The 18,896-nt window shown below is 39.6% G+C and overlaps 1 long non-coding RNA gene across 1 annotated transcript; it reads right to left on the minus strand.

Moving 5' to 3' along the window:
• Positions 1-283: 283 nt before the first annotated feature.
• Positions 284-16,475, minus strand: LOC118761834. Its single transcript, XR_004997672.1, has 3 exons — positions 16,454-16,475; positions 13,171-13,174; positions 284-364 (listed from the first exon to the last, which is right to left on the minus strand). It is a non-coding gene; the product is annotated as an uncharacterized LOC118761834 (long non-coding RNA).
• Positions 16,476-18,896: the final 2,421 nt, after the last annotated feature.

Raw genomic sequence — 18,896 nt, forward strand, 5'->3', positions numbered from 1 at the left:
GTGTTTGACCCCACAACATCGCTTGAAAACCGATACTGGTGTGTTTACGTCCCCGTCACTTAGCGGCTCGGCGAAAGAGACCGATAGAATAAGTACTAGGCTTACAAAGAATAAGTCCTGGGGTCGATTTGCTCGACTAGAGGCGGTGCTCCAGCATGGCCACAGTCAAATGACTGAAACAAGTAAAAGAGTAAAAGAGTATAAAAATACTCACGCCTTTCCCTTGGACAACACCAAAGGAAATGAAACTTGTATGGATGGGCAACTGCAGGTTTTGCACCACCTTGCCCGGGTTTGTGCCTCAGAGGGCAATTTTGTAGGTGCAATCCTATGGTCATTCGTGACCGAAGGGGTTACTCTTTTACTCTTTTACTCATTTACTTGTTTCAGTCATTTGACTGCGGCCATGCTGGAGCACCGCCTTTAGTCGAGCAAATCGACCCCGGGACTTATTTTTTGTAAGCCCAGTACTTATTCTATCGGTCTGTTTTGCCGAACCGCTAAGTGACGGGGACGTAAACACACCAGCATCGGTTGTCAAGCAATGCTAGGGGGACAAGCACAGACACACAAACATATACACACTCATTTATATATATATACATATATACGACAGGCTTCTTTCAATTTCCGTCTACCAAATCCACTCACAAGGCATTGGTCGACCCGGGGCTATAGCAGAAGACACTTGCCCAAGATGCCATGCAGTGGGACTGAACCCGGAACCATGTGGTTGGTTAGCAAGCTACTTACCACACAGCCACTCCTGCGCCTTCTTTACCTTTTTACTCTTTTTACATACAAACGCATTATGCACACTCATGATGGTAGTTCTTGTCCGAAGACCATGAGAGAAAGAGAGAAATGCCTACATGCGGAGTTGAGGCTGTGACTGCCAGTACCATTCGGTACCTGTCAGTTTCGTCTCTTCTCCATTGCTGCAGAGCATTTTTTTCCTGTTTGTACTTAGTGGTTTTAAAGTGAAAGTAGTCCATACACTCCGAACACAATTTTTATACTTGAAGGTCTGACCAGAGTGGATCTGGGCGCTAAACAGTTACAATGACCAGCAAACTGTACGTTTCACATTGGTGTGACCTTCTCCTTACAGGGTTGGATAGATTTACCTGTCCTGGTGGTACTCTCTGTAGGATGTCAAAGAAGGCACTGAACCGCCTTATGAATTCCGCCCCTTGATTTACTGTCAATATTAACTCACCCAACATTTTCTTTTCCCAAGCGACTCACAAAACTGTGATGGTTTCTGTTTGGGGTTTCTTCCATCTCATACTAATCCACCCGCAGCCAGACTATAACAGGTTCCAATTGAGTAGACTTAGGAACAATAATGGATAAGACGTGGTTCCACACGCCTCAAAACCCTGGAACACCTACCGAACATAGACAGACATGAACACACACACACACGCACACACACACGCACACACACACACAAACTTCCATTTTCCCGAGCGTCAAACTAATACACTTGCTTGTTGTTCCTATACCTGTCTCCGTCTTTGGGCGATCCTTCGGTATAACTACACACGTAGCTTTGTTTACATTTCTGAAGATAACAGAAACCCTTTTCTCCCACCCCTAACCCTAACCCCACCATATAAAAAAAAACACTTTCTTGAAATGTATCCGGTACTTCCAGTACTTATACCGAAGTTACGCCATATATATATATATATATATATATATATATATATATATATATATATATATATATATACCTGTTTTGCAATCTTTCACCAAAAAGGAGAATAATAATAGTCAACTAAATGCGACTTGGGTGTTAGGAAACACCTACATTGCTAGAAATAGGAGCTAAAACGCTCTAACGCTGTAGTTAACGCACATGAATGAAAACATGTACACTCTCTTAACTGACGAAGCAACGGAAATTGATGAAACTGACGTCAGTATTAAGAATTCTCGATCGCCACTTTTCGGGCGATTATGGTCCCTGTTAGTGTATGTTTTCATTCATGGGCATTAACTACAGCATTAGAGTGCTTTAGCTCTTATTTCGAGCAGTGTAGATGTTTCCTAACACCCTAGTCAGACGCGCGCACACGCACACACACACACACATGCACACACACACAAACACACACACACACACACACACACACACACACAAACAAACACACACACACACACCCCTGTGTCAGGGCGGCAGTTTCACATAGAGATATATCTGGAAATGACATTGGCAGCGTCGTAGGTGTCGCCACTGTCGCCAGTGTTGTTAGCGTAGAAGGAAGAGCAGTGTCATGGGTGACACGTCACATAACTGGTGACATGACATGACGGTGAAGAGCAAGTCAAGTCGTAATGGAATGTTATGTGATATGTGGATGACAAAACAATTGTCAGAAACTAGAAGAGTCTGCAAGCATCACACTTGTCCGACAGGTCATCAACTGCAAGCAAAACTGCCCCCGCACCCACAATTACTGCCATTACCCCCACTAGGATTGTCATCGACACCATCATCATCATCATCATCATCATTAACATAGCATCGTTAACCCCCTCCTCCTCCCTAAAAAGCCAATGCGTAGTAATGTAGATTAGACACACAGCAAATACATGTTTGAATTCGTCCGTATCAACTGGGAAGTCTGATTTTGCGCATATATATATATACTTTATTTAAAGCAGCAGAGCAAAAACTATCCGACGAACGGCAACGGGAAACTCAGAGTAACAGGTTTTGTTGAATTTTCTGCTGCTTTAAATAAAGCATATTACTCTACCACTGGTATTTGAGTACTCTTTTTTCCACCTTGTTTCGCATTTATGTGTTTACTCCGGCATATATATATATATATATATATATATAAAGTTAATCCAAACAAGAAAGCACAAAAAACACAACAACGCGAGGACGTGGAACAAATATAGTATTATTGGACGCTCAGGAATATATTCTTCAGGAGCAAACCACTATCATAACGAACTAAATAATCTGAATAATAGAAGAAACTTTTAAAAAAAACTGAGGAGGCAGCATATAGAAAACAGACAGTAAACAACGAAAAACGGAAAGCTAAAGATGGAAACTGTAAAAAAAAGTAAAATAAAAGTTAAAAGAGCTATCCTCCTTAGAGCTTAAATGATAAGGCTGGAAACATATCATAGAGTCTATGTAGTACCTTATAATAGCGTCAGATGGGGTAAGTGTTACGTATTCAGTACGAATACGGACCCCGAAAGCGTGGCCCGTCGATCCTTTCCGTTACAACAACAACAACAACAACAATAATAGCAATAGCAATAGCAACAAGAGCAAGAACACCAACACTTTTAGGGCTGCTGGAAGGGAGTAAGCCTTGGGCTACAAAAACAATAACAACAGAGCTCCAGTACTATGGACATGTGGTTAGCATATCACAAAGAAAGAATCGTGAGAAGGATTCTTCAAGCCGAACCAACTTCCAGGAGACATGAGGACAGAGCAAGTTGGGGATCCAGCTGGAAAGTCTGGTGGCGGTTGCTTCTGATAGGATACAATGGACCCTACTCTCACAACCCTTCCAGGAATAGTGGATGGATGGATAGATGGATGGATGAATGGACGGATGGAAAACCAGTTGTTATTGTTCTTGAGAAATGGAACGTTAAATGAGATCAGGCGTAATTCGAACCAAAAAGTCGTAGACAACAAAGTGGTATTAATTCCGTCTAATTCAGTGTCTAACGAAAATATTTAGATTTTAATTTTTTGCAATGAACGGAACTATGGTATGGAAACATGCCATACATTCCAGCGATTAGTTTATTTTAAAAATATTATGTTTGTGTTTAAAATTCAAACACTTTAATGTAAACGGTCAGATTGCTTCGTCAGTATTTCATATCCGTGATTTTGCACAGGGTGATTAAAATACACTGGCGAAAATAAATTTAAGACCGATGATAAAATTCCCATAGAATTTTGTAATCACTTAGCGAATTCAATGCGGAGGCGTTTTTCAGTCGTTATTAAAAATAAAGGCTACGCCACAAAGTACTAATATATATTTCGTTCTTGTTGCTCATTTTTGCTACAATCTTCAGCTTTAAATAAGATTATAATGATACGGTCTTAAACTAATTTTACCGGTAAATTTTAAACGTTTATATTAATTTAGCATTAGAATTCTTCAAGTTGTATAAAAATAGTAATTGTCTGCATCATTCGAAAGAGAAATAAATTCTGCATAAGGTGTAAAAGATAAAAATAATTTGTTTGGTGTTAGTAACAAAATATTTTGTAAGAAATAGAACTTTTATCATCGCTCTTAAATTTATTTTCGCCGGTGTATATGGAATGATGTCCTGATTATAATCCGACGGTAGTTGTTTGTTCCTTTTCGAGCCATGCCTGGCTCATAAGGGCCGGTTTCCCGGTTTCTTGGCGTATAGGTTACCCTCCTGGACGGGACGCCGGTCCGTCGCAGGTGAGCTGCAAGATGCAGGAGGAAAGAGTAAGAGAAAGTTGTGGCGAAAGAGTCAGCAGAAGTTCGCCATTACCTTCTGCCGGAGCCGCGTGGAGCTTAGGTGTTTCGCTCATAAACACACACATCGCCCTGTCTGAGATTCGAACCCGCGATCCTTCGACCGCGAGTCCGCTGCTCTAACCACTAGGCTAGGTGCCTCCACACATTCGACGATAGTAAATTGGCATCAGACAAAATCCCACGTGATATTCAGCTTTGCCTCTCTACGTGCTGATTTTAAATTCCATTGAGGTCAAATTTGTTTTCCATTCTTTTGAGGTTGATAAAATAAAGTACCAGGCAAGATGTTCTAAACTCCCTCCTCTTAAGATTTTGGTTTTGTGCCGATGTTAGAAAACTTTGTTACATAAACCAACTTTCGTCGAAAGATCATATATAACCGTTTACAGTTCTTTACTTTAACCTTGTCTATCACAAGGTGATCCTTGGTGCCCTTGAATCTTTTTCGGCATCCCTTTTGTTCTTCTGGCAGTAGATTGTATTCCACTGGCGAGCTGGCAGAATCATTAGCACGCCGGGCAAAATGCTTAGCGGCATTTCGTCTGGCTTTACGTTTTGAGTTCAAATTCCTCCGTGGTCGACTTTGCCTTTCATCATTTCGGGATCGATAAATTAAGTACTAGTGAAACACTGGGGTCGATGTGATCGACTAGTCCCCTTCTCGCAACTTCAACTCTTGTGCCTATAGTAAAAAGGATTTTATTATTATTATTATTATTATTATTATTATTATTATTATTATTATTTTACACGTGAGACTTATTCTTTTTTCAAAGCGTCTCCTCTATTGGGAGTTTTTTGTAAATTGTTGAATTTTTTCGTTGTTGTAAAGCTTGTTTACACGGACTTTTTTCTTTCGAAAAACGGACAAAGCCTTTTGTAACCTTTCGTCTTGTTTTGTCCCTTTATGTTTTCCAATCATGTTTGTCAGCCCTTATGGCCAATAAAAAGAATTAATTATTATCATATTATTATTATTGTTATTATTTCATTGTCTTTGCACAGCTTCTAACGCTGGAGATGTACTACGGTGTCATCTGTTCACTACCAGTGAACTAAGGTAACACCTCTTATTTTTCGAGCACCTTCTGGAGTATTCGACCGATTCTAAGCAGTGCTATTTTCTGCAAGTGCTCCACTCTTATTGCAGCCCTTATTTGTTGCATGTACTTCTCAAGATTTTTACTCACTGTTCCCAGGGTACCGACAATTATTGGTACTACTATCACCTTTTTCATCGACCACAACTACTTAACTTCCCAAGCTAACCTTTCATATCTCTCGACTTTTCTTTCTTCCTTATCGCATACTTTGTTGTCAGCTGGGCATGCTATATCTATGATCCAGCATAGTTTCTTTTCTTTCTCAATTAAGACTATGTCTGGCATCCTATTCTCTATCTCATGATCGCACTGAATCATAAAATCCCTCAGGATCTTTGCATTTCTATTTTCGACGATACATTCACGTTTATGTTCGTACCAATTTTTTGTTCTGTCAAGTCCATACTTTTGCAAAGTGTCCAATGGACATTCTTTGCTATATTGCCGTGGCGTCTCTTATTTTCCTTCTGGGCTAGTGGCGTACACTGGCTGGTAATATGCCACACAGTTTCACCATTTTGTCCACAGATCCTGCACTTATCACTTTCTGATGTGTTGTCTATTCTGCATTTTATGTAGTTTGTTCTTAGTGCTTGCTCTTAGGCAGCACAGATCATAGCCTCCCTTTTCCGGTTTTAAATCCCTTTTAGTCATCCACAGTCATCTTTTTTCTCTATCTGTCTTATCTTCAACATCCCTATGAAATTGTCCATGCGTTATTTTCTTTACTCACCTATTTTCAGTTTCATTCTTTTTTAATTGCTTGTACAGTGTTTTATTTCATCCTACACAAGCCTGACCTTCCTACTTCTAATAATAGCGATTCTACAGCATTTTTACATTCCATGCTATGTTGTTTTATTCTGCTCTAATGCTGTGTTTGCATCCAATAAGCCCTCTTCCTCCTCTTTTTCTTGGTACATACACTCTGTCTATTATTATTATTATTATTATTATTATTATTATTATTATTATTATTATTGTTGTTGTTGTTGTTGTGTTTACAACTTTAGGCCTATAACTCTGCTGAATGCAGAATTCAAAATTTTGGCCAAGGTGTTAGCTACGTGGTTGGCTCTTGTCGTCGAGGATCTGGTAGGGAAAGCACAAACATGCACGATCTGGAAAAGATCCATCCACGACAACCTCCACCGCCTACGAAACATCATTGAGAAAGTGGCTAAAGAACCTGGCACGGATGGGGCTCTCATCAGTTTGGATCAGTCTAAAGCTTTCGATAGGATCGACCATCTATGCCTGGCGGCGGTTCTCAAGGCAGCTGGTTTCGTGTCTGTATTCAGGGGCTGGATCGCTGCAATGCACAGCGACATCTGTTCAGTGGTCAGAGTGAACGGTCGCCGCTCAGAGCCGTTCAATATCATGCGCTCGATCCGGTAAAGTTGCTTCCTTTCGTCTCTCTTGTACTTACTGACTCTCAAGCCACTACTACACAATCTCTAGGCGTTGAGAGGAATCCCGCGTGACCTAGGATGTGAGAGATGCGTGTCGGATCGTAGTGGTGTTAGATTATAAACAGAGAAATGATCTGCACCGCTCTCAGGGAGTACGAGGCGGTTTCACGAGCGACGATTAACCAGGAAAAATCAGTAAGCTTGCGTCTCGGTACCTGGAGAAGCAAGTTCCTGCTGTCGAACTGAGACGTTGGGCGCTGGACGGACGGGCCGGTTAAATTGCTCGGGGTCTGGTTCGGTCCGGACCTCCAGATGGACAAAATCTGGGACGAGGTAACGAGCAGCGTGACTACTCTCACCCAGAAATGGGCTGAGAGAAAGCTATCCCGGGAAGGTTGGGCAGAAGTGGCTAACGCGTATATCGCGTCCGTCATTTACTATCACTGGACCGTCGTGCCTTGCCCCAGTCTGATTTCGCTGGGATTTATACTCTTCTGCCACTTGTGGAAGGGATGCATCTCGATGATCAGGTGGTCTATCAGCTGTCCAACATCCGCTGCGTGGTGCTTGGGCTTGCCGTGGTTGATGATTCGCAGACATGCAACGAGACTACATTTCCATTGCTTTCTTGACGATGAACAGGTGTGGTCGCCGTTCGCCAGACACATATTTCCGCAGCTAGTTTCCTCAACGGAGCTACAGTTCTGGGTAAAACAGAGACCGATGGGGAGCAATTTGGAAAGTGAAATGACTTCAAGCGCTCGCAGCCCTCAGCCAATCGGAACGTCCACTTTTATAGCATTTAAAGGAAAATGCGACGACGTTCTTGGGGGTCGAAGAAGATCAGCCGGTCACTCTTTTCCGAAGAACTTTCGGGATGGGACCGATCGATAATTTCCAAAGTCTCTCGTTTGGCAGTGCTACCGGGGAGCTTTGCCTGTTCGAGATAAACTTTACAGGCGGCTGAGCGTGTCCGAGATGGTTCTGCATACACTTGTCGAGTGTCCGAGCATTCCTGACCTGTGGGTTCATGTCGAACACCTGCTGTCGCGTGTAGGACGGATCCGGCTGTCAACTGAATCCATCGTGAAGATCGCCCCACTGCCTTCCTTAACTGGGCAGGAAAGGCTGTGTTTATATGCCTAGTGACCATGGCGAAAGAGGTTGTATGATGGATGAGATTGAAGGGGCTGGAGACAAACACTTTTCTCTTTGGCCAATCCCTAATCAACTTCTTGAAGTGTCACTTGAAAAGAAAGCTAAGAGTAGAGAGGGAAGCGTTGTCTTCTAACCTGTTTGCTGAAAGGTGGATGGAAGTGGCGAGAATGATGCAAGTGAACGGACCTGCCCTGAGCATACGCCTGTAGTTGAAAAAAAGGAAAAGGAAAAGGAAACTACCCCAAACGTCAGGGTACTCATGGTCTTTATGAGGTTTTTCCATGAGCAGCCCTCGAACATCTCCTCCCTATTGAGGATTACACGTTCTTGATTTAAAAAAAAATTGTTAGTCTTCTTTACATGCAAAGTCCTCACAACACGCAACACATTTTAAAAAATTTTGTCCTGTACACCCCACAATGTTTTTCTTAATGTAAACCCTTGTATCAGGTCATCCCATAAGTTCTGTCCGATTTTACCTTTTTAAAAATTGAATGAAATTTAATAGTATTTCAGAATGATTAATGGAATTAAAAATTATTTTTATGCATTTGCGTACATTTAAACTAATTAAATATTATTTTACAGAATAATAGAATTAAAATTTCTTTGATTAAAACCCTTTCTAACGTGGAAGTATCCAAGGAGCATTTGAGGCGCATAATGTATATGAGTACAAAAATGGAAACCCTGCAGCCGAAGCGACTCGAAACATACACTCAGTTTACGGGGAAATGCCTGAATGAAAGAACTTGCAGAAGATGGTTTGCAAAATTCAGAAGTGGAGATTTCAGCTTTGACGGTGAAGATCGAACAGGATGTCCAGTTGAGTTTGATGATAAGCTCCTTGAGATGTTACTTGAAGAAAATCCTGCATTATTAGTTGAAGAATTGGCAATAAAACTTAGTTCAAACCATACGACTGTTCATCGTCCTCTTCAACAACTTGGAAAAGTTCTTAAACTTGGAAAATGGGTGCCTCATGAATTGTCCGAAAGCAACCGTAAATCCCGAGTTGACATCTGCTCTTCTCTCCATTCTCGCAAATTCATTTCACCCTTATTTGGATAGACTTGTGACTGGTGACGAAAAATGGATCTTTTATCGAAATGTTAAACGTCGTAAACAGTGGCTTGGTAAAAGGGAAAAAGATCAACCACAACCGAGGAGGGAACTGCATGGGAAAACGGTTCTTCTCTCTATCTGTTGGGATTGCAAAGGAGTAAGTCACTTTGAATCGTTACCACCCAATGCAGCAATCAATGTTCAAATCTACTGTCAGCAATTAGAGTGTTTGAAGCAAGTTTTGAAGAAATAAAGACCCGCTTTAGTGAATCGAAAAGGAGTGATGTTTCATCAGGACAATGCGCGATATAACACTGCAAAGATCACATCACAGAAGATGGAAGAGCTTGGTTGGGAAAACATTCCTCATCCACCTTATCCTCCCGACCTTGCATCTTCAGACTACCATTTGTTTCGTAGTTTACAGAATCATTTGGGGGACATAACTTTCGTAAACCGGGAGGAGGTCGTAACTGACATTTGAGAGTTCTTCGCTTTAAAACCAAAAAAAGTTTTATATTGATTGGATTAAAAAGCCTGTAAATAAATGGAAGGAAGTCTTAGATAATCAGGTAAATACATTGATGATTAAATTTCAATTAAATATAACATTTGATTACTTGTTTTCTTTATTCAAAATTCGGACAGAACTTATGGGATGACCTGATAGTTAAAGAAATTATTATTATTATTATTATTATTATTATATTATTATTATTATTATTATTATTATTATTATTATATTGTTAAGGCGGTGAGTTGGCAGAATCGTTAGAACACCGGCCGAAATGCTTAGCAGTAGTTCATCTGCCGCTACATTCTGAGTTCAAATTCCGCCGAGGTCGACTTTGCCTTTCATTCTTTAGCAGTCGATAAAATAAGTACCAGTTGTTCTCTGGAGTCGATGTAATCGACTTAACCCCATTCCCAGAATGCTGCCCTTGTAGCAAAATTTGAAACCATCATTATTATTATTATTGGCTTTGCACAGCTTCTAACGCTGGAGATGTACTACGGTATCAGCTGTTCACTACCAGTGAACTAAGGTAACACCTCTTATTTTTCGAGTACCTTCCGGAGTATTCGAGCGGTTCCAAGCAGTGCTGTTTTCTGCAAGTGCTCCACCCTTGTTGCAGCCACTATTTGTTCCTTGTACATTATTATGGTGACAGTGTTGCACCCGGCAGGCGTAGAGATTATGGTTCGGCTCCAGCCTGTCGATATCCAGAAAGGGACCACCACACACTGCGTAGATGGAACAAGCAAATTCCCACGACAATATAGCCAGGCTTGTCCTTTGGACACTTTGCAACAAGAATGGACTTGACAGAGCAAAAATTATTATTATTATTATTATTATTATTATCATTATTATTATTATTGCTGCTGTTGTTGTTATTGTTGTTGTTCTGAAAAACTCTCGGATAGTTCTTAATTACCGGTTATTCTTTACTTGAAAGCAGGCAATAACAAATTACTAAAGGTTTCAAGTAGTACCTTCTCCTGTGACTCAAAGAGACAATACTTTCCTTAGAATGCGTGCTTTACCTAACAATGTTGTCGTCTGCATCATCTCGAGCCTGATAGCAGCTCCAATATTCTTAATACATTTTTCAAAGCCCTTGGAAATTGCTCCTAATGCTTTTATTACTACCGGTTTCACCATTAATTTCGCCATGCCCCATAACTTTCCTATCTCGTCTCGTAGTGGCTGGTATTTCCCAATCTTTCCTGTTTCCTTACATTTCACCCTTGAATCGCCTGATATTACATCTATTATCTGTATGGACGAGCACGATATCTGGTCGTTTCGCCTCTATGACTTGGTTGCGTCGCATGTTAGAATCCCAGAGTATTTTGTAATGTTAAGGCGGCGAGCTGGCAGAATCGTTAGCACGTTGGGCATTGCGTCTGCCCTTACGATCCGAGATCAAATTCCCCCGAGGTCACCTTTGCCTTTCATCCTTTCGGGGTCGATTAAATAAGTACCATTTACGTACTGGGGCCGATGTAATCAACTTAATTCTTACCCAAAATTTGAGCCCTTGTGCTTCCATTAGAAAGAATTATTATTATTATTATTATTATTATTATTATTATTATTATTATTATTATTATTATTATTTGCATGGCCATTTTCTGTTTATGATGCCAAGTTAAAGATCTTTTGCTCAGTCCTTTTAATCTTGACTGAGCAAACCTTTAGTCACTAATATTCCTGACCGTCCGTCCTGCCGTTTTTTTGCGGGGGGGGGGGTCACCTACGAGTACATTGTTCGATGCACCCTCTTGTTTTAAAAAGGTAACGTTTAATTTGAGAGAGATTAATAAATAGCTGCTATTTCTAACAGATCGAGCGTCTCCATAGAGGCTTCCTCGCTGGTTCATTTTTAAATAGGTGTAATCAAATTTGAGTCTCGACATCTAATCGCCAAGAACAGTAAAAGATGTATCAGGTGAGGAATGCAACAAAGAATTATTAGTTTTAAAACTGTCTTCGATAAATCGACTTTGATCTGTGGGAAAAAAATTAAAGTGTTTATTTATTAATTTAAATAACCGACTTCTAGAAAATGATAGTTTCACATTCTCCATAATTGTGAGTCCACTTCCGGTCTCTCCATCTTTCTGAAATACGCCATTTTATGCTTGCATTATTTTCTTTTGCGCTTGTCAATGGTCTCTGTGTTTTTGAGTTTGAGTTGTGTGTGAGAGTGTGAGTGTGAGTGTGTGTGTGTCTGCGTGTGTGTGTATATGTATGTACATACGTGTTTCTGTATTTATAATTATAATTATCAAGTTTTAGTAGTGAAGAAAGTATTTTGCATCTTTTCGCTTGCCTTTCGTATTCTTGTGTGCGCACACACATATACATACATACATACATACATATATATATATGTACATATATATATATATGTGTGTGTGTGTATGTATGTATATGAAGAATTTCTCTTGATTAAAAGAGAATATCGTTTATTGCTTTGATACGTTTTTGTTTTCAATGTTTCCATATATTTGGAAAGATATCTGTGAAACACCCGCGTTGATCGACCAAGGCAATATATTTAAAGAAAAAATGTTGTCTCTTGAGAAATTCATTGTCAATAATTAATAGTTCGGTGATTGTTCACGAGAAAATTTTAATATCTTCCTCGAGTCAGCTGACATTGGCATTGGTCTGGAAATTTATTCGACTTGACTGAATCGTAGAAATTCTTCAATTGAATGTCGATGTTTACCTGCAAGAATAAACAGAAAACACAGTAGTTTAGTAGAAAATAATGTTGGTCGCGTTCTTTCTTAATACATGTGTGTGTTATGTGCGTCTTCGTGTTTTTGTTTATCTCTCATTAATTCTGACCGCCATTGTTACTTACGTCCCCCTTACTTAGCGGTTCGGCAAAAGATCTGATACAATAAGTATGATGCAGTACCAGGCAGTGGCTCTCATGGGTTCTGATCTTAACTGATTGGAAGTGTTATCATGTACATTGTTTTGTCTTGGTATAAAAGATGGGCTACAGCAAATATTCTGCTCAATACCACAGATTTGCTTGTCAGTTGCTTGACCTTAACCATTTGAGCATGTCCCCTGGTGGCTGACGATATGTGCATCTCTGATCGCGAGCAGTAGTAGTGGGGGAGCATCATAGCCATGTGTTGAGAGGAATTCTTTTGGGTTTGAATAATTCATCTCTGGAAACATGGGTGTTTCGTTCAACATCTTTAAACAACCCTTATTCAGGGACCTTTTGAGCGGGATGAGTTACTCGACCAGAAGAAAATTCTAACTGAGCCCCACCTGCAAGGTCATGCGCTGTTTATCTTGATGTGAGATCACCATGTCGCGTACATATGGTTGTGATGCATGTGCCTAGTGTACCCTTATCAAACAGGTAGTTATGATGGGTATACTGGGCTATACATATATACATATAAACAAATACACAGACAGACACACAGACGCACACACACACAGACACACACACATACACAAATATAAACACACACATATATACACTTACACAAACAAATACACACACGCAGACAGATACAGACACACAAACACACACACATACATACACTAATATACATATATATGGATTATTTATGAATATATAATATGCAGTATGATCTTTCAGTTTTAACACATTCTACATATATATATTTCTTTATTGCCCACAAGGGGCTAAACATAGAGGGAACAAACAAAGACAGACATAGGTATTAAGTCGATTATATCGACCCCAGTACGTAATTGGTACTTTATTTATCGACCCCGAAAGGATGAAAGGCAAAGTCGACCTCGGCGGAATTTGAACTCAGAACGTAACGGCAGACGAAATATATAGAGAATTGGCAAATATGTAGCTTGCCGTATAGAAACCCCGCTATATTTCTTCCGGTTGTCCGTACTCTGAGTTTATACCCCGACAGGATGAGTTTTTTCCTTTTCCCTTGATCGGAGCCACTGGCAGTTTATTCGCAGAACAGGTTGAAAATCAGACGGGAGACGTAGCGACATCTGACCCTGCTCCTTTTAATTGCTAACACTTAACCCCTGCTATGACACAGGTACCAAGCTGTAACATTTCTTGGATAATATCTGTGATGCAGTGAAAAGACTTGGCTGCGCAGATCATTACTGGTCTTTCATGTTCCACGTTGCCGATTTCTACGTCTTCCAAAGGTTTTTCGTTTTTTCTCATGAAGTATACGGTGGTCTTGGACACTGAGGTATCCACAATCGAGATGCTTCCGCCTGATAAAAGGATAAATCTTATCTCAGACACTAGCGGCACCACAGAGTGAATTGTATATAAAACAAAAAATGTAAAATGTCGCCTAAGTTCCGTGACGCTGTTGCTGTTGTTTTTATTGCGGTTGCTGCTGTCTCCTCCTCCTCCTCCTCTAGAGCTTTCTGGGACAAAATCACTATTGTTCGACCATCACTCTAGTATTCCAGCGCTCCACACGGGAGGCGTTGGCATATTACATGCAAATCTATTATCTAACATCATCCATTATTTGTAAGATGGAGCGTGACGGGGTAAAAGTAGGAGATAGATAGAGAGGTGGAGGAGGAGGAGGAGGAAGAGAGAGAATGTTAGAGTGATAGAAGGGGGATGGGGTGAGAGAAAGATTGAAAGAGTGATGGAGAGGATGACAGATGGAGAGTGAGAGAGAGAGAATGCATATGTTAGAAAGCGATTGCCTTTGTAATAGCAAGAATGAGAGAGAAAGGAAAAGAGCGAGTAAGAAGAGAGTGAAAGGGGCAGAGGGGAAAAGGGAGAGCGAGAAAGAGAAAGGGAAAGAAAGAGAGTAAGAGTTCCAAGGGGTTGCGCTTTGTAATCGATCACATTCGTAGCGTTGCCCCCAATGACGACGAAGGAAATGTTTCGATGGCTCATAACATGTAAACGTTAATAGGTGTCATGAGTATGAAAAGTAGAAAAACTATTGGCAAATCACATGAGTTACCTTGTAGTGTCGAGTTCAAGTCCTGGGGGTAGCTTCTTGCTGGTAAGAACTGAAGTTTCCTTCCATAACTCATGACAACGTCTGTTTCCAAATATTGCGCAGACGACCACCCAGACACAGAGAGAGTGAGAGAGAGAGATAGATAGAGAGAGAGAAGGAGTGAAGAAGAAGATATTGAGTGAGAGAGAGGTTGTGGAGAGGTGTTGAATGTCTTGTTGGGCAACAAGAAACTATCAACAGTCAATCAAACAACTATAGTGTTGTTATAGATAGCTATTCAGGGTAAGGGTCGGGAAGTAAGCACAGAGTGAATGAGGGATAGATTAAAATATAGTTAGAGAGAAAGAGAAAGAGAGAGAGAGAGAGAGGAGCATTTGTAAGAGATATTAAGTAAAAAGATGGCGGCTGAGAGAAGATCACGTGACTGTCGGCACAATGCAATTCGAATCTGAGCTTTTATTTTCCTCGCTTCTTTTCCTTCAGTTACTTTTTTTCTCTTGAAGTGCACACACACACACACACACACACACACACACACACACACACACACACACATGTACACACGCACGCGCGAGCACACACACACACGCACACATACGTATACGGTTCTCGTTTCGCTTACCCTTTTTCTCTCACATATTTCTCTTCCTGTTTATACATTATAGCTTTACAAGAAACAAATACGCGCGCACACGCACAAACACGCACGCACACACACACACACACACACACACACACACACAAACTTTCGTTCCCTCTCTCTCTCCCTCTCTTTCTATAAATATACACATATATATGTATATGTAAATATATTTATATATGTATATATGTATATAGATATCTATATATACATGATGTATATATATGCACATATCTATATGTATATATATATATATATATATATATATATATATTATATAATATATATATATATATGATATATATATATAAAATCTTGCACAACAAATATTAAACGTATAGATATATATATTATATATAATAGTATACACTCATATTCATGCAAAAACGATACGATGACTATGTGTATTATCAGAAAATTTCGGTAATCCCACGTAAACATACGTACATATATACTATATAAAACACGTATTCACATAACATCTATATACACTTATGTTTGTAAGTTTGTATGTGTATGTATAGAGAACATCATTTAATAACAACAAGTGTATTATGTATACATTTGTATTCCTATATATACGTACGTGTGCGTGTAAGTGGTGTGTGTGTATGTATATATATATATATGCATTACATATATACATATATATACATGCACACATATACATATATACATATATACATATATATATAATATATTATATATATATATATAATATAATATATATATATATATATATACATATACATATATATATTTATAATATATATATATTATTATATATATATAATATATATGTATATATATTATATATATATATATAATATATATGTATATATATATTATATATATATATATATATGTATATAATATATGTATATATGTATATATATATATATATATATATATTATCCATGTAGTATATGTAGATATGTATGTGTGTAAAAGTATGTTTACATATGTATATGTAAACACGCAATCATTATATGTGTATGCTTGCAGACATACGCACGCACATATGTATGTATGTACACATATATTTATATACATACATACATGGATACACACACACACATACACACACACACACACACACACACACACACACACACACACACACATATATATGTGCAATCACGCGCGCACACACATATATCTCGATCTCTCTGACACTCGTCTATTCGCCCTCTCTAACATCACTTGCCATCGTTACCTTTCTCTTTCTCTCTCTCTGTTTCCCCATATCTCTTACCTCCCCTCATCGTAACTCACATTCTCTCTCTCTCTCTCTCTCTTTACCAGCCTCCCGTCTACCCCCCTCTCTTTCACTTTCTTCTCCCGCTCCCAGTTAATTGTTTTAGCAGAAGATATGGTGTATAATTATACAAAGAAAATTATTGTTTCTTGTAAAAGAAAAAAATACGAAGGAGAAAGAAGAGGAAGAAGAAAATGAAGAAGGAAAAGAATAAGAAGAAAAACTACAACAGCAACAACAACAGCAGCAGCAGCAATATGACGACAAAAAAAGAAAAAAATTAAAGGAGACGTTTCCCTCCATCCACCCACCCACCCACCGCCTCTACCAACTCCAAGAATAAAATGAAGGAGAAAAGACACCCCCCTCTCTCTCTTCATCTCTCTCAGTCATCGCACCCCCCACCCCCCGATAAAATGGAAGAAGAAACCCAAAAAACGAAGGCAAGAAAGGGAAAGAAAGAAAGAAAGAAAGAAAGGAGCAATCCAAGACATTTCTTTTTGGCAATTTGAGTGGTGGTGGTAGTGGTGGTGTAGCCATGGTGTGTGGTGGTAGTGGTGATGGTGGTGGTGGTGGTGGTGGTGGTGGTGGTGGTGGTGTAGTGGTGGTGGTGAGGGTGGCGGCGGCGAGAACGGCGGCGGGGGACGCGCTGGCAGCAAGTGACATCCATGTCAGAGTAATAATAAATAGACGATGGTTAAATGTGTCTGAAATGGAGAGGAATCCGGATGAATGTAGAACGTTGGCTTGTTGGCTGGCTGGCTGGCTGGATGGTTGGGTAGTTTGGTTATTGTGTTGGTGGATCACTTTACTATCCGAAAACATCGGCATACGATCATACCCCCCCACACACAATACATAAACATATATACACACATACGTAAACGTATGTGCATATATATACACAAATATATACAAGCATGCAAATATACGCATACATATGCATAGATATATATTTATATACGCGCAGGAGTGGCTGTGTGATACGTAGGTTGCTTACCAACCACATGGTTCCGGCTTCAGTCCCACTGCGTGGCACCTTGGGCAAGTGTCTTCTACTATAGCCTCGGGCCAACCAAAGCCTTCTGAGTAGATTTGGTAGACGGAAACTGAAAGAAGCCCGTCGCATATATATATATATATATATATATATATATATAATCAAAATAATCTGTTGTAATACTTACAACATTTAATAAAATGATGTAGTGCGAAACAATTGTACCAAATTACCGGAGTCATTCTTGTTGCTTATTTTGATTATAATCACCCCACAAATTTTTATGGATAACACCATACAAAATTCTGGTGCATCTAAATTAAGTACCATATTCATTCGAATCTAAATTTTTGCTGAACTTATATATATATATATGTTTGTGTGTCTGTGTTTGTCTCCCCAACATCGCTTGACAGCTGATGCTGGTGTGTTTACGTCCCCGTCAGCTAGCGGTTCGGCAAGAGATACTGATAGAATAAGTACTAGGCTTACAAAGAATAAGTCGTGGGGTCGATTTGCTCGACTGAAGGCGGTGCTCCAGCATGGCCGCAGTCAAATGACTGAAACAAATAAAAGAATAAAAGAATATGTATAAACGCACACATATTTATATATTATACAAACACATGCATATGTATACATAAACACACACGCACACACACATATGAGAGGTTGTGGTATCCAATATATATATATATATACCCACATACACACACATATATATATAACACAAACACACGCACACATATTATGGAGTTGTATATTATTGGTTATGGCATATAACTGATTAGGTTGTTACCATGGGTTTTGTCCTTGGTAATGTTGACAACTCTTTTCAAACATGCTAGCCGGAAACGCATGGTCTCTTTTATACTAGGGGTAAATATAATCTTGATTCATTCGGTGCGAAAAGTTATAACAGTTTACGGAGAAAGCGAAGAGTACCGTCCCACAGTACGATGTCAGTTGTGGTCGAATAGAGTTACTAGTGCGAGTGTATATATTTTTGTTCTCTAGTCTGAGAAAGGGAACGACCACGTTGCTACAACAAATTTCTTTTCGTGGGCGCAGCAAAGAAATATTTCGCTTTTTGTGTTCAGGAAGGTGCCTGGATTGGGTGAATTGTGAATTGTTTGGAGCGATTCTCATCCCGGCGAAGCAAAGCTTGCAACGTCCACTTCCATTTAAATATGGTCCAATCTATTCCAGCAGTTTCCAATTTATTCTTTTACGGTGTTACTTCTTCTCTAAATCGCCATATA

Source organism: Octopus sinensis, unplaced genomic scaffold (assembly GCF_006345805.1).
Source record: "Octopus sinensis unplaced genomic scaffold, ASM634580v1 Contig17845, whole genome shotgun sequence".
NCBI classification, from domain to species: domain Eukaryota; kingdom Metazoa; phylum Mollusca; class Cephalopoda; order Octopoda; family Octopodidae; genus Octopus; species Octopus sinensis.